Source organism: Haliaeetus leucocephalus, unplaced genomic scaffold (genome assembly GCF_000737465.1).
Source record: "Haliaeetus leucocephalus isolate CR32 unplaced genomic scaffold, Haliaeetus_leucocephalus-4.0 Scaffold110, whole genome shotgun sequence".
NCBI classification, from domain to species: domain Eukaryota; kingdom Metazoa; phylum Chordata; class Aves; order Accipitriformes; family Accipitridae; genus Haliaeetus; species Haliaeetus leucocephalus.
In genome coordinates, this window is record NW_010972546.1 from 1,254,360 (window position 1) to 1,267,584 (window position 13,225).

The 13,225-nt window shown below is 64.9% G+C and overlaps 1 protein-coding gene across 1 annotated transcript in view; it reads left to right on the plus strand.

The window, feature by feature from the left end:
• The first annotated feature begins 13,038 nt into the window (after nucleotides 1-13,038).
• ARHGAP23 (Rho GTPase activating protein 23) overlaps nucleotides 13,039-13,225 on the plus strand; it is a 16,347-nt gene continuing 16,160 nt past the window's right edge. Inside the window, exon 1 of the mRNA XM_010585684.1 lies at nucleotides 13,039-13,155. The gene's annotated coding sequence lies outside the window, so the exon portion shown is untranslated. The remainder of the gene's footprint in view (nucleotides 13,156-13,225) is intronic.

The following is a 13,225-nucleotide window of genomic DNA, read 5'->3' on the forward strand; positions in this document are numbered from 1 at the left end:
GTCCCCCAGCCTATAGCCCCTCGAGGTCATGTCCTGCCCCTATCTGGCTCCCCCAGCTCTGAGCAGCCCCCCAGCCTCGAAGCAGCGCAGGTATTTACAGCACCGCTGACCCACGCTGCGAACGCTCCTCCCGTGGCGTGGGCATCGGCATCGCCCGGCAGCGCTGGACTGGAGGGCGCTGGGGCGATTCCCGTCTCCCTGGGGAGCAGCACGGTGCCGAGGAAGGCCAGCTCAGCCGCTGGCTAAAACCCCATTTCCTGCCCGTTTCGTGCCAAATCCCAATGAAGGCGTCGGGTGGGGATGGGGATGGCACTGGGGGACCTGGGGCTGGGGTCCCGGTGGTGGGGGGCACGCCGGGGTAGTGCCTGGGCAGGGATGTGGGCCGCGGTGTCGGACTGGCAGAACGCCTGCTAATTTGAGCAGAGGTTGCACGTCCTCGCCCCAGAGCTGAATTTGGCCTCTGTTCCTCAGTTCCTGGTTATTTGAACTCGGCTTCCTCGGCCCGGCGATGGGGCTAATAACCAGCCTCAAAGGATTAATTGGGGTGTGCGAAATGGTTCAGATATGAGGAGTGCTGCTCGTTGCAGCGGCTGAGCATTAATCATGGTTTCTCTTCAGATTCCTCCCTGCTTACTCTGTACCGCTGAGCTCTGGGGTTTGGATTTTCGGGGGGGGAGGTGTTCAAGTCTCTTGAAATCTGCTCTTCTGCTGCGTTTTGGGGTGAAATGTGCCCTCCTGGGGGCCAGCACGTGGAGTGTGGGGGCTTTGCTCGGTGCTCACCTCTGCCCGCCGCTCACTGGGTCACTTAGGGCACTGGGTGACTTGGGGGGGGAGTTCTTTAACCGCCGCTGCCTCCCCCTGTGCGTCTGGGGAGGACGGTGGTGAGAAAGGCGCTTTGCAATCCTCCAGCGAGGATTTTGTGCTGCATAAGCAGAAATCCCGCCCGACGGCCGCCCCCGGGGCTGCGTGGCAGGGGCTGTGCCCCACCATCCCCAACCCTTCGGCCAGCGGCTGCTGCCCTTGTCCCTACGTGGCTGCTGCCTTCATCCCTATTTACCAACGCTGCTCCGCAAATTTAGTTTCTTAACGCGTTTTGGTTTTTTTTTTTTCCCCCCCTTTCTTTCTGAACCCTGAACTTGAAAGACAGGAAAAGCCTGTGCTCGGAGCTGCTGCCGCAATCCTGCCTTGCAAGCGCGAAACCTGGCACCGGCGCCGGGTTGGGGCACGCGGTGTGATGCCATGCCGGGGTCTGGCTGGCCACATCGGGGTTTTCGGAGCCACGGGTCGCCGGTCATGCGGAGGGCTCTGACCTCGCCGCTGCTGCGGTTTTAACCTTGACGTGTATCATGCGCTGTGCCCGGCTGGCAGCTCTGGCACCTATCTCTCACGCCGTGGGAGAACTGATGGGTGATGTGTAGTGTCCTAAACCCCCCCCAGGGCTGGCACCTCTTCCCCGGGTGCTGTCATCGGCAGCATCAACTGCCAAGGAACCACTGCTGGGCGTTATTTAGGGCTCAGGGACTGTGGTCTCTGGGGGTTTGATGTTGCAAGTCTGGCAGGGGGGATATCTCGCAACAGCTCTTGGTTTGGGTTCGGAGTGCAGGGGCTGGCTTGTGTGCCCCTCGCGGGGTGTGGGTGCTGTGGGGTGCGGGTGGGTGCTGCATAACCAGGTACCAGGAGTGCTCAGAGCTGGCGGCCGAGGCTTCTCCGTGGTTCCTGTGGAGCCACTCGCTGGGAAAAAACATGGAGGGATGGGGGGTTCATCCTGGGAAGCCGCTGAGCCCCAGGGATGGTCTTTTATTCTCGTTAAAGGGGAAAAAAAAAAGAAAAGATTAGGTTTCAAGTTGGTGCCGTCCCATTAATAAACCAAGTTTGTCTTCAGCAGGCAGCAAGACCTGATTTAAAAAGGAATGGAGATAGATGACCTATTTTAAGCTCTCAAGTTGGAAAATATCGACCTGGCTGCCTCTAGGCCACGAGCGGTGGGGCCGGCTGCGCGAGCTGTGCCGTGCCATGCCGTGCTGCCTGCTCCCAAAACCTGTCCAGCTTTCCAGGAGCCAGCCTGGCTTGGGATGCCCCAGGTTGCAAACCAGGGTGGCTGCTTTAAACCTGCCGCCGACCTCCTGGCTGCGGCCCAGACGTCTCCGGCACTGGCTCAGAGCACCCGAAGCGGCTGACTCCTTTTCCGTGGCTGCTTATCCCCAGGATTTCATTAAATCTTCCCTAATTGCCTTCTCGGGCCGCACCGCAGCGAGCACGCCTTCGCTGATGTGGCTGCGTGTTGCAAGACCCGTGGCGGCGTGGTCCAGCAGGTCGGTGCTGCCGCCTCGGTGGGAATCGGCCACGTGCCCGACAGGTTTGGTCTCTGCCGTGCGAAGCCCTGGGGTCCCCAGTCCCTGGAGCAAGTTGATCTCCTGGGGTGGGAAGATGCTGGGACAGAGGGTCGGTCCCGCTCCCCAGCCGTGCTGGGAAAATGGGAGCTGGAGGGCAAAGCTGGAGCTGGGGTCCCCCCAGGGGAGATGGGGGTTGAGTCATCGCAACGTGGCCGAAACGGAACACCGGTGACCGTGGGGACTGATCCTGCTTTCGGTCCGGGGTGGGACCCAGCGGGGTCCCCTGGCCTGTGCCTGCAAGTGCTTTGCTTGCTCGAGACCCCGTTGCGGCAGGAGGGAGCCAGGGCTGCGGTGAGCCGTGCCCGGCCAGGCGTAGGGAGTAGATTCCTGCCATAATCCCTGAGCCCAGCCGCTGGTGCTGTCCTGGGGGGCCGGATCCCCCCACGGTGGGCAACCAGGCAGGTCCCGGGGCTCTGTGACCCCCCCTGCCCTGCCACCCGTGGGGCAGGACCGTCTCTGCCATAAAACATCCACCCTCGGCGGCACCTCCAGGGCAGCACCCCCAGACCTGCTGCTGCGCACCCCGGGGTGCAGGCGTAGGGGTCCCCATGGTTGCCGTGCCCCCACCCCCTTCACCAGCCACCCTGACAGCAACAGTAGGTCCCTTGATGGGGCCGAGCGCGTGGGGCAACCCCAGGGCGGGTGGGACGGAGCCCGGTGGCTCCGGGGGACAATCAGGCTATTGTGGCACATAGTGGGCTCTTTTTTCTGCCGTGCGAGGCGGGGGGCCGGGCTGTGGTGCCAGTGCTTTTGGGGGTGAAGCGTGGTCCCCGCCGGGGCTGGCGGTGACTGGTGTGGTGCCAGCAGCGGGATGCTGATGTCCCCGGGTGTGGGGGCAGCGGTGGGGTGGGGAGGTGATGGAGGGGAGACGAGCTGGCCGTTTGGCTTATGGATGCACGTGGGCTGCGGGAAAAAATGTTGGGCTGCTCCTAATCTCAGGAAAACGCCGTTGAGTGTCGGTGCTGGGGCTGCAGCGGGACAGGAGGTGCTGCTGAAGCACGGCTGTCCCCAAATCCATGTCCCCAAAGCTGCCTCCTGTCCTCGCTGTGGCTGGAGGGAGGCTCAGGACCCCGCTCGGCTTTTTATTTTCACCATCTAGTGAGGGATGCAGGATGTGGCACTTCTGTGCATCCCCCCCATCGGAGCATCGCCCACCCCTGCGCTCCCACCCCAGCCCTCAGGCTGGCCCTTGTCCGCAGGCAGCACCCCACGGAGGTGCGAGGGGGTCCCCCACGGGTGTGAGGGGTGCACGGCCACGGCCCCCACCCTGGGCCCCCGGCCTTGAATGGGGCAGAGGCTGGAAGGAGCAGGCAGCCTTCCCCTGACCTCCCCGGGTAGGATTTTCCGCCACGGAGAAGTGGGAGCAGAGCGCAAGGTGCCTCTCGGAGCCGCCGGAGGAAATGGCTCATTGTTAGCCCTGCTGAAAAAAAAGAGACCCAAAAAATTGCAATAATGAGGCCAGCTTCTATTTGAGGGTTTCCATGGGAAAAACAGGAAACGGAATCCTGTTACTTTTCTAGGGCTTGCTGCCGATAACGCCGTTTTTAGGACAGGGTAGAGAAAGAGGAGGAGGAGCTGGGGATGAAGGCAGCCCTGGCAGTGAGCCCGCTTGGTCCCACTTCCTCGTGGGCTGGGAGATAAAACTTCTCCTCCGTGTCACTCTGGCTCAGTGTTTCCCAGCCTCTTCGGCGTGGGGGCCATCAGGCACGTCCTTGCTGAGCTCAGACCTGGTGCGGCTCCGGTGCATGTCCCCAGCCCTCATCCCTGCCTCGGAGCCACATTCCCAGCTGGCACCGTGTGTTAAGGATGAGCCGTGCGGGCTGGGGGACCCATGGGTGGGGGGCACGGAGGGGGCTGGCGCGGAGGATGCTCTGAGGGAAGAGACCGCAGGGCTTCGCCGCAGGACGGTGGCACCACCAGCGCCATAGGCAGCCGCTGCGTTAACAGGGGATGCAGCGTCCCCAAAACCGCCTCTGGCTGTCCCAGCTGGCAGAGCTGCCCCGGGTTGTGGTCCTGGGAAGCTGCAAGCATCCCCCGGCCCTTGCGGGTCTGTCCCCTGCGGGTAACTCCACTCTGGGGCCGGAGGTGCTGCGGTGGGCTCTCGCAGGCAGAGCGTGGCACTGCACAATTGGGAGGGCTGAGTTGGAGCCGCATCCTGCCCCGGCATCGTGACGTGGGGCCGCGAGCAGAGGTGGCACGTGAGCCGGCAGCGTGGGCAGGCTCCACGTGTACATGCTTGTATCGATGTGGTGGCATCAGCCTGCGTTGCGGCCGCCAGCACATCCTCGAACGGGGACGATCCTGCCCCAGGACCTCGACCAGGGATGCCAACAGTGGTGGGGACCAGCACAGGCAGAGCCACGTGGCCGGAGAGCCACGGTGGGCACTGGGGCTGGCAGCCTGGTGAGGAGAGGTCAGGAAAGGGATGAGGCTCTCTGGCCACATTCCCAAATTACTCTGAATGTGGCACTAGGGACCCCCTGGCTGGGTGAGCTGGAGCCCTCCAGGGCTGTTGCTTTGAGACATGGCAGGAATGAGAGCTCTGCAGAGCTGGGGCTGGTGTCCAGGGCACAGAGGGTGCCAGAAGGGAGCTTGGTTTGGTCACGGTGCAGCTGGGAGGGGACGGAGCCAAGCGGGGACCCGGCACGGGCTGACGACGGGGCTGCAAAGGAGACGCTGTCAAGATAAAAGTTTGCTTTGGGAAGGAACAAGGCGATTTCCTTCCCCACGTTAACACCCAAACCGGAGCGGGAGGAATGTCAGAGAGCCAGTTTGCGGCTCCTCCGGCCTCCTTGCCGCTCCGCTTCAATTTGGCACTTGGCTCAGTGTCACTCCCCTCCTGGCTGCTTCGGATGATGGGGATGCAGGTGGGGGTCCCCAGACAGGCAGGTGGCTCCGGCATGGGGTAGGATATGGCAGTGGGTCAAGCCGTGCCCTTGGCAGCGCCCACCCAGCCGCTTGGTGCTGCTGGGCCAACATCTCCCGCGGGACCCCTGTCCTGTGTCGTCCCCAGGACTGGCTGTGAGGATGGGGAGACCCATGCCTCTGCTTGAGCCGTGGGTCCCGGCAGCCGTCTCTGGTTCCCCTGCGAGGTCTGTGGGGTTTGCCCAGGCACGGCGGCACTGTGAGCGGCTCGGTGGGTGCTTGGGTGCTGGCTGAAAGCCGGGCGGTTGTGGAGCTGGTGGGGAGAGAGGACAGTGTCCGCTTGGCAACTTCATGGATGCTCAGAGCAAGCCTTGCCAGCTTTGCTCATCCCGACAGCTGAAAGCTGTCTGGGGGGGTTCCTGCCCTGCCTACGGATGGTGCATCCATCCTGATAAATCCCTGCCCAGGCTGGGACATGGCCCAGGGGCTGCCAGCAGCCCGAGGTGGGTACCGGGAGACGTCTCTTCCAGTTTCTTTCCATCACTGAGGTGTTGCTGCCTCCTCTTCCCAGTTCTGCTGCTCCCACGTGGGATGTGCATCTGCTTCCCAGCGGCTCCCAGCCAACCTCCCTCCTGGTCCTTGGGGGATGCAGCCGTGCCGTGCCGGGGCAGAGACATCCCGGGGGGCAGGGGAGCATGCGCCGGCTATGTGCAAGCAAGTAAGCAAGCAAGCCCCCAAATCCCCGCTGAGCTGCAAAGCTCCTCAGCCCTGGTTTGGGTTAAAGAGAATTAAAATGCTTTCTCCTGCAGGGTGGTAATCCTGGAGGCTGGGGCACGGCCAGGCGGGCTGTCCGGCTGCTCCCGGTGCGGTCACCTGGATGCTGCCCCCCCGTTTTCTTGCCACCACATCCCCTGGGCCGGGTCCCGCTGCTGGAGCATCCTCGCTTTGCCTGGGATGCACGGGTGGGTGCAAGCAGCCCCTGCCTGCAGGGGAGCATCAGTCTTGGCTGCCTTTGGGGGTGCTGCCTCCCCAAATGCCACCAGAACTGGCTGGAACCGAGGGGTGCGGGTGGGACTCCAGTCCCCCCCTTCCCCACTGGGACCCGTCGCAGGTGGGAGCAGGCAGCAGTTTTGCCATATAAGGGCTGGAAATCGGTTATTGTCTCAACATGGCTTTCTCCTCCCTGAAAATCCTATTAAAACCTCATTTTTCTGACCCTAATCTCAGCTCGCTGTTCGGGAGGGATTAGCGTTTGCCCCCCTCCGGCCCTGCACGCCGCCGGCTCTGTGCTGCAGAAACCTCCTTCCCGCGTGGAAAGCGGTGCCAAAGGAGGGAGGCTGGGACCGATCCCAGCACGCCGTGGCGGTGGCAGGACCGGCAGCTGCCTGTCCCTCTGTCCTCTGTTCCTGCCTGGAGCGTGACGTTATCCTCGCCGCGTGCCAGGGGTTGCGATGGCCCCGCTGGCAGGGACCCACAGCCGCAGCTGGTGGGGCCGGGACGTGGTGGTGGGAAGTGTCACCCCCGCCAAGCTGGGACCACCGGGTCCCATCCTGGGGGTGTCACCAGGGTCCGAGCAGGGTGGGAGACCCCCAGGAGCAGCAGCCATGGGGCAAGGGGGTGGCATCGGTGCAAAATATGGGGACATCCCCCCCGGGTGAAGGCAAGCGAAGCCCGTGCCTCAGTTTCCCAACAGGTTTGGTTGGGGGCGCAGGCAGGGGGGCGATGCCGGCAGAGGGCCCTGCAGCCCACCGGCAGCGTGGGTGCGTGCACGGGTGGGTGCGTGTGTGTCCCCCCCCAAACGCCTGCGCGCCTGCCCCGGCGGTGCATGCCGGGAGCGTGTTGCCTTCCCCCTTGCTCCTGTTTGGCTGCGTATTTAGGACACTCCTGTGCAAAACACAAGTATTTTGGAAGGCATCCAGGCGCGCTCGCATTCCTCGGGGTGGAATCTGCCCCCGCGAACGCCGCCTGACCTTTCCCGCTTTGGGCTGCGGGAACAATCCTGAGACCCGTCCTCCTCTTGACACCCCACCCCGGGGGCTGGGGACCCCTTCTTCAGCAGATCCCCGCACCCCCAGGCTGCTGGGGTAGCTCCTGCCTGCTTGTTGAATGCTGCCAGGAAAGGTGTGAGCGGAGGTGGCAGGATCAGACCCGCTGTCCCCAGGGCAGCCCGTGCTGCTCCAGCTGCCCCGGGACCCCCAGCCGGAGCCAGCCCACCGCATCAGGCTGCTCTTTTCCCCCTTCCAGCTGGAAAGCGAAGCCCCCCCCGGGTGCTGCTCACACCAACAGCTGTGTCAGCCCCGTCTCGCTGCCCTGGGCAGCTCTGCCTGCCGGGACATGCCGGCAGCTCTGCAGGCTGCCTGTCCCCAGGCTTAGGGGGGGGTCGCGGGGCTGCCCCCAGGGTGGTTCCCATGGGAGACCCCCCTCCCCAGCCCCGGCACACGCACCCAGCTGATGTCGGGCTGGCCAGGGGAGGAAAGCGATAGCAGGGATTTGGCTCCCACATTTCCCCGTCCTGATTTCTCCCTGGGCTGCCGGTGCAGAGGCACCGGAACGGTGCCATGAATTGCGCTGGGGATGTGCAGCTGGGTCCCTGGGGATGTGGCTGCCACCAAGCCAAGTCAAGCCAGCCCGTTGTCGGGGCTCAGGGCAGGTGCTGGGGCTGTTTTGGGGCAGAGCCGTGGCGCTTTGGCCGGGGTAGACGCTGGGGATGTGCTGAACGCCGAAGCGCTGCCAGCATGCAGGGAGTCCGCGGGACATCGCACCTTACTGGTGTCCAGTGCCAGCCTGGCTGGTGGCTGCAGGAATGGGGCGTGTGGCATCGTACCGGTGGGCTGGTCCTGCTGATGGGGTGGAGAGGGGCAAAGGAGAGGAGGGGGCCGTGGTGAGCGGGGCTGCTGGCCCCCAAGGCTGCGGGCTGCAATCCCAGCAATGCCCGGCATTTCCCCGGCGCGGCCGCACGTGCCTTTCCTTGGCCTCCAGCACGGCAGGAATGTGGCACGGGACCCCCTCGTGCGGGAATGGGGACAGGCAGTGTTGGGGGGAGGCAGGGCAGGGGGATGCTGCCCACCCACAGCCCTTGCCCGCGTTGGGTGTCCACGGGCGCTGGGCTCGCCAAGGTGCTGCTGTTTTCCTTATTCCTCCCAGGTTTTGGCCACCAAAGTGGAGAGCGGTTCGGGGGGCGCAAAGGGGTTGCAGGGTGGGCTGGGGAAGGGTGTTTTGTCCCCCCGGAGCAGCGGGAGCCCCCGGGAACCAGTGACGAGGGCAGTTTGGCATCCCTGCCTGCAGGCTCAACACTGGGGAGCCAGGATTGAACCCTGGGGGCTGGTGGCTCCGTGCCCAGGGCACAAGAGGGACCCAGTGTGCCTGTAGCCCTGGGTATCCCCCAAAATGGGAGATGGGGCTTGGGGGGACTGTTGGTTTGGCTCCTGGTGCTGGGTGCTGGGGACAGAGAGGGGACCAGGCGTGTCTTGGAGCCCCCACTGGCTCCCCCCTTGCAGAGCCCGGTGGTGGCTCGTCTCCTGAGCGAGCAGGGGGGGACACTTGCCGCACCCGCAGGCTGTCCCCCTCCCTGTCCCCGGCATCGCCCGGTGCCCTGTGGAGAGTAAGCGGAGGAAGGAAGGAAGGAAGGGGCCGGGAGGAGGGAGAGGAGGAAGTGGGGAGGGTGGGATGCTGCCCGGGGTGATGGAGGAAGAAGGGGGTGGATTAAAAAAAAAAAGAAAAAAAAAAGAAGAAAGAAAGAAAAAAGGGAAAGTCTGGGCAAAGTGACACTGCAGGCGGCGGGGGCTGGCTCGGCACGGGGGGCGGTGGGCTGGGCACGCTGATCCCTGCCAGCAGCTGAGCCCCAGTCCGCCAGCCCAGCTGGGGCGTGCGGCCGCCCGCCCTCCCTCCATCCCACCCTCTGTCCTTCCCACCCTCCGTCCATCCCTCCATCCCTCCATCCCACCCTCCGTCCATCCCTCCCTCCCTCCCTCCCACCCTCCGTCCATCCCCACACAACGCGGGTGGCTGGGTGGGGGCCGGCTGCCGCCCGTCGCGCCGGGGCTGCCGTCGCTCGCCGGAGCGTGCGAGCTTGCGTGCGGCATCGCCGGGTTGGGAGCACCACGCGTCGCCCGAGCCATGCGAGACGGCGCAGCCGGCCCCACGCCACCCCCGGCAGCCAGCCCCCACCGCCGTGCTCCCCAATTCGGGGGTCGAAGCCAGTGAAGGAGGCGGCGGAGCCCATGGCCGTGCCGGCCGCCGGCTGACAGCCCACGCCGCTGCACCTCGCCTGCCGAAGCTGGGCCGGGATTGCGGCCGCATGGTGGAGGAGAGCGTGGGTAGAGGGGAGCGGGGGTCCCGGCGGGTGTTGCGGGGCCCCCCCAGACCCCCGCCAGCCCCCAGCCCCGTGACGGTGGTGAGCAAGGGGCTGTGGAGCGTGGAGCGAGCCGGCAAGGGCTGGCGCTTCGAGCGTGCCGTCGGGGTGGACTGCAGCTCGCCCGAGCCCCGCTGCATTTGGCTGAGCAGCTTGCGTTGCCACGCTGCCGCCCCGGACCACCGCTGGCCCCCGGCCCCCCGACACGGCCGCACGCCCCCCCGCACCGACAAGTGCCGCCGGGTGAGAACCGCGTGCCGGAGACGCTGCGTGTCGCGCCTCATTTTGGGGAGGCGGGGGATGGGGGGGGGTGCTTTGCAGGGGAGGGCAGGGGATGGGGGGGCTCCCCCCAGTGTGGGGGGGGGCCTGGGGCTGTCCCAGCTCCCCTTCGTCCCCTCCCATGCTGGAGGAAGGGCTGAGGTTGGGGGGTCCCGGCTGGTGGCTGCGAAGGCAGGAGGGCTGGCAAGGACAGGGCTGCGCCTGGGTGTTTTGCTCCTGCTGCCCTGCTCGCCGTGTCCGGGAGGGGGGACGGATCCTGCCCCCCCGAAGGGGTCTGCAGGAGCGGGACACCGGAGGGGAGCTCCCTCTCCCATTGTGTCCCCATGGGGGGGAGCGAGGTGGGACGGTGACATGGGGTACAGGGACCCGGTGACACCCATGCTGGGGGGGCAAGGGACCTTGCAGGCGTTAGGGCTGTCTGGGCGCAGGGGTCCAGGGGGGCGGCGTGCCCAGACCTGGGCTGTCGCAGCCGCTTGCGCAAGCCATTCTCGCAAGGAACAAGGGGGTCCCCCGTTCCCCCCCCAGTCCTCGCTGCCCACAGCCCTTGCGGGACAGGGGCCTGGGGGAGCCAGGCTAAGGGGCAGGACGCAACTGGTGGGAGCACGGCAGAAATTGCCGGGTTGAGGTTAAAATAAAGCCAAAAAGTCGGGAGGTAACTGTCCCCCTGCGGGGAGGGGGGACGGGGTGCTGAGGACAAATGGCTGAGGTGACAAATCGGGTGTCAACCCCACTGCCGGGGGAGCTGGAGCATCTGTGGGGCTGTGAGCCAGCGTTGGGGGATGTCCGAGCCCACAGCTGGGGGCTTTGCAGCCCAAAATGCTCCAAGCCAGGGTGGGTGAAGAGGGAAACTGAGGCATAGCGGTCTGGGATGGTTTGCTCTGCCCACTCCCCCTTGCAGGGCCCTTTGCAGGGTCTCTGCAGTGGGTGACTTCCCCTGTCAGGCTGGGGGGACAAGGGGGAGCTGGGATCCGGAGGGGGAGAGGCACCACGTTGAGACTGTAAAAGTCCCAAAGGAAACTTAATCAGGGCAAGGCGAACACCCGTCCTTGGCAGCAGGGTCAGGGTGCTGGGTCCCTGCAGGATGGGAGCATTCCCAAATGATCTGTCCTCCGCCGTGAGTTACGGGACCTTGGGATGGAGACGGAAAGCAGTCTGGGGGGGTTGTTTGCGATGCAGGTATCTCCTTTTGCTCAGCTGTAAGGCCAGATTCAGGTTCATGGGACCAGGTTTGGGGGACCACCGATGCTGTAACGGGCACACCACACTCGGGGACGTGTCCCTGTGTCACGGGCATGCTGGAACCATAGCCACGGCTCCGGTGTGCCCGTGACACAGGGACACGTCCCCATCCCTGCGGGTCGGTGCTGCCGTTGGTGTCTCCACTGATCGTACCCTCTCTGAGGCTTGTCTGTGCCGGTTAGAATCAGCAGGGCACATTCAGCTGTCAGCTTAAAAATAATCCAGCGAGCCGGCGGCCGACACAATGGAGGGCGCAGATGGGGACAGGCGCCGCGCCGGGATGCTCGTGGCCCCGGGGTGAAGGGGTGGGGGTCCCTGCGGGAGCGTGGGGAGCCCGTTGCCATCTGGTTTTGGGTCACCGGTTGGGACATCTGCGGTGCAGGGAGGGTGTGGGGGCTCGTGGGGAGCTTTGCCCCCTGTATGGTGCTGGTAGTGGGGTTTTCTGGCTCTCCTGTGCCAGCATTTGGAGCACTGCAGGTCTCTTTATGTTTTGGGGTACCCGCGGTGTATGCGAGCACCCAAAGCCCTTGTACCCCTCCCCGGGTGATGGAGTGGGTCTGTGGGTGCCGTGCCAGGGCGATGCCTTGTGGGCTGCAGTGCCAGAGCCGTACCCTCACCACGGGGACCCTGTCCTCAGGGGAACGGGACCCCCAGTCCCACCAGCAGCCAGGCCCCGTGCGGGACGTGCCAGCACAGGGGGTGCAGCCTGGCCCCGCTGAGCTGCTGTCAGATTTCAGATTTCCCCACCGGCAGCAAAAAGGCCCACTCAGCACAGGCTCAGACAAAGGCTTTTTGTGCCTCGTCCCTTTGTGCGTCCCTCTCCCCTCCCCGCTCTCCATCCATCGCTTCAACCGAGACAGCGCCTGAATTTTAACACCCTCGCCCCGGGATGGGCTGACTCCGGCTGCTGCAGCGGGGAAGGAGACGGCACTTGGGCAGAACCCCAGTGGATCCCCTTCTGCCGGGCTGCCGCTCCCCTGCCTGTCCCTGCCCGCTCCCAGGTTGCCGATTTTTCCGATTTTAGCAGAGCTCGATGCTGGCGGGGCCCTCTGCTCCCTTTGGCCACGGGGCTGCTCCTGCCTCAGCAGGGCTGGTGTGCATGCACAGCCAGATGTGCAGCCAGATGTGCAGCCACAGAGAGCAGCAACATCCCTCGCCGGGGCTGTGCTAAACCCTCCCGAACTCAGCCAAGGTGTCAGGATTCCTGCTGTCTCTCCAAGCTCCCTGCCCAGGTGCCAGGCGAGATGCCTGTGGCTGCTCCGGCTCTGCCATGGCCCCGTTCCCCCTCCTGACACCGACACTGGGGGGCCGTGGGACAGAGCCATGTCCCTCTTGGTCCCATCCGCTGCTCCAGCCAGCGTCCCCTGCCAGAGCCCGACACAGTGCCAGGTCCCTGCCCCATCTCGGGAAGCATCACTCATCCAACCGCCTCCCGGACGGCTCTTTCCGGCTTGCCTGAGGTTATTACCGTGGTGTCATCGGAAAGGGACTTTTTGTACCCATCTCCCCCATCCGCCCCCATCTCTCCTCCTGCCGCACTGCCTCCTGGGTCCCATCCAGACCCCCAGGCACAGCTCGTTGTCTCCCCCCTTTTTTTTATTTATTTCCTTTCCATGCATCTTCTCCCAAAAGACCCTATACGAGGAGTCTCGGGGGATGCTGGTGGGATGGTCTATGGGGGCTGGAATTTGCTGCCACCAAGCTGGGAGTAGGGAGGGGGTTCCAAGGAGCAGAGTGGCTTTTCCAGCAGATTTCAGCCCCCAGCATGGGGCTTTGAGGAGGCTGGGGGGGGCTGACTGCCTACACTTCCCCCCCCCAAAGTGACATCTTCCTCCTCGTCCTCTACAGCCAACGCCGGGCCGAAGAGATGGGGCGTCCCCGAATGCCAACGCTCCCCCGGAGGGACCCTTCCCCTGGGTGGGTCCAAAGACAGTGGTGCTGCGGAAGAGTTCGCAGGGGGGGTTCGGCTTCACCCTCCGCCACTTCATCGTCTACCCCCCGGAGTCGGCGGTGCAATCCACCGCCAAGGTAGGGCTGGGACCTGGGGGGGCTGGGCTGGGGTTTGGGGGGGGGGCTTGGGGGACCCTGGGGTCGGTGG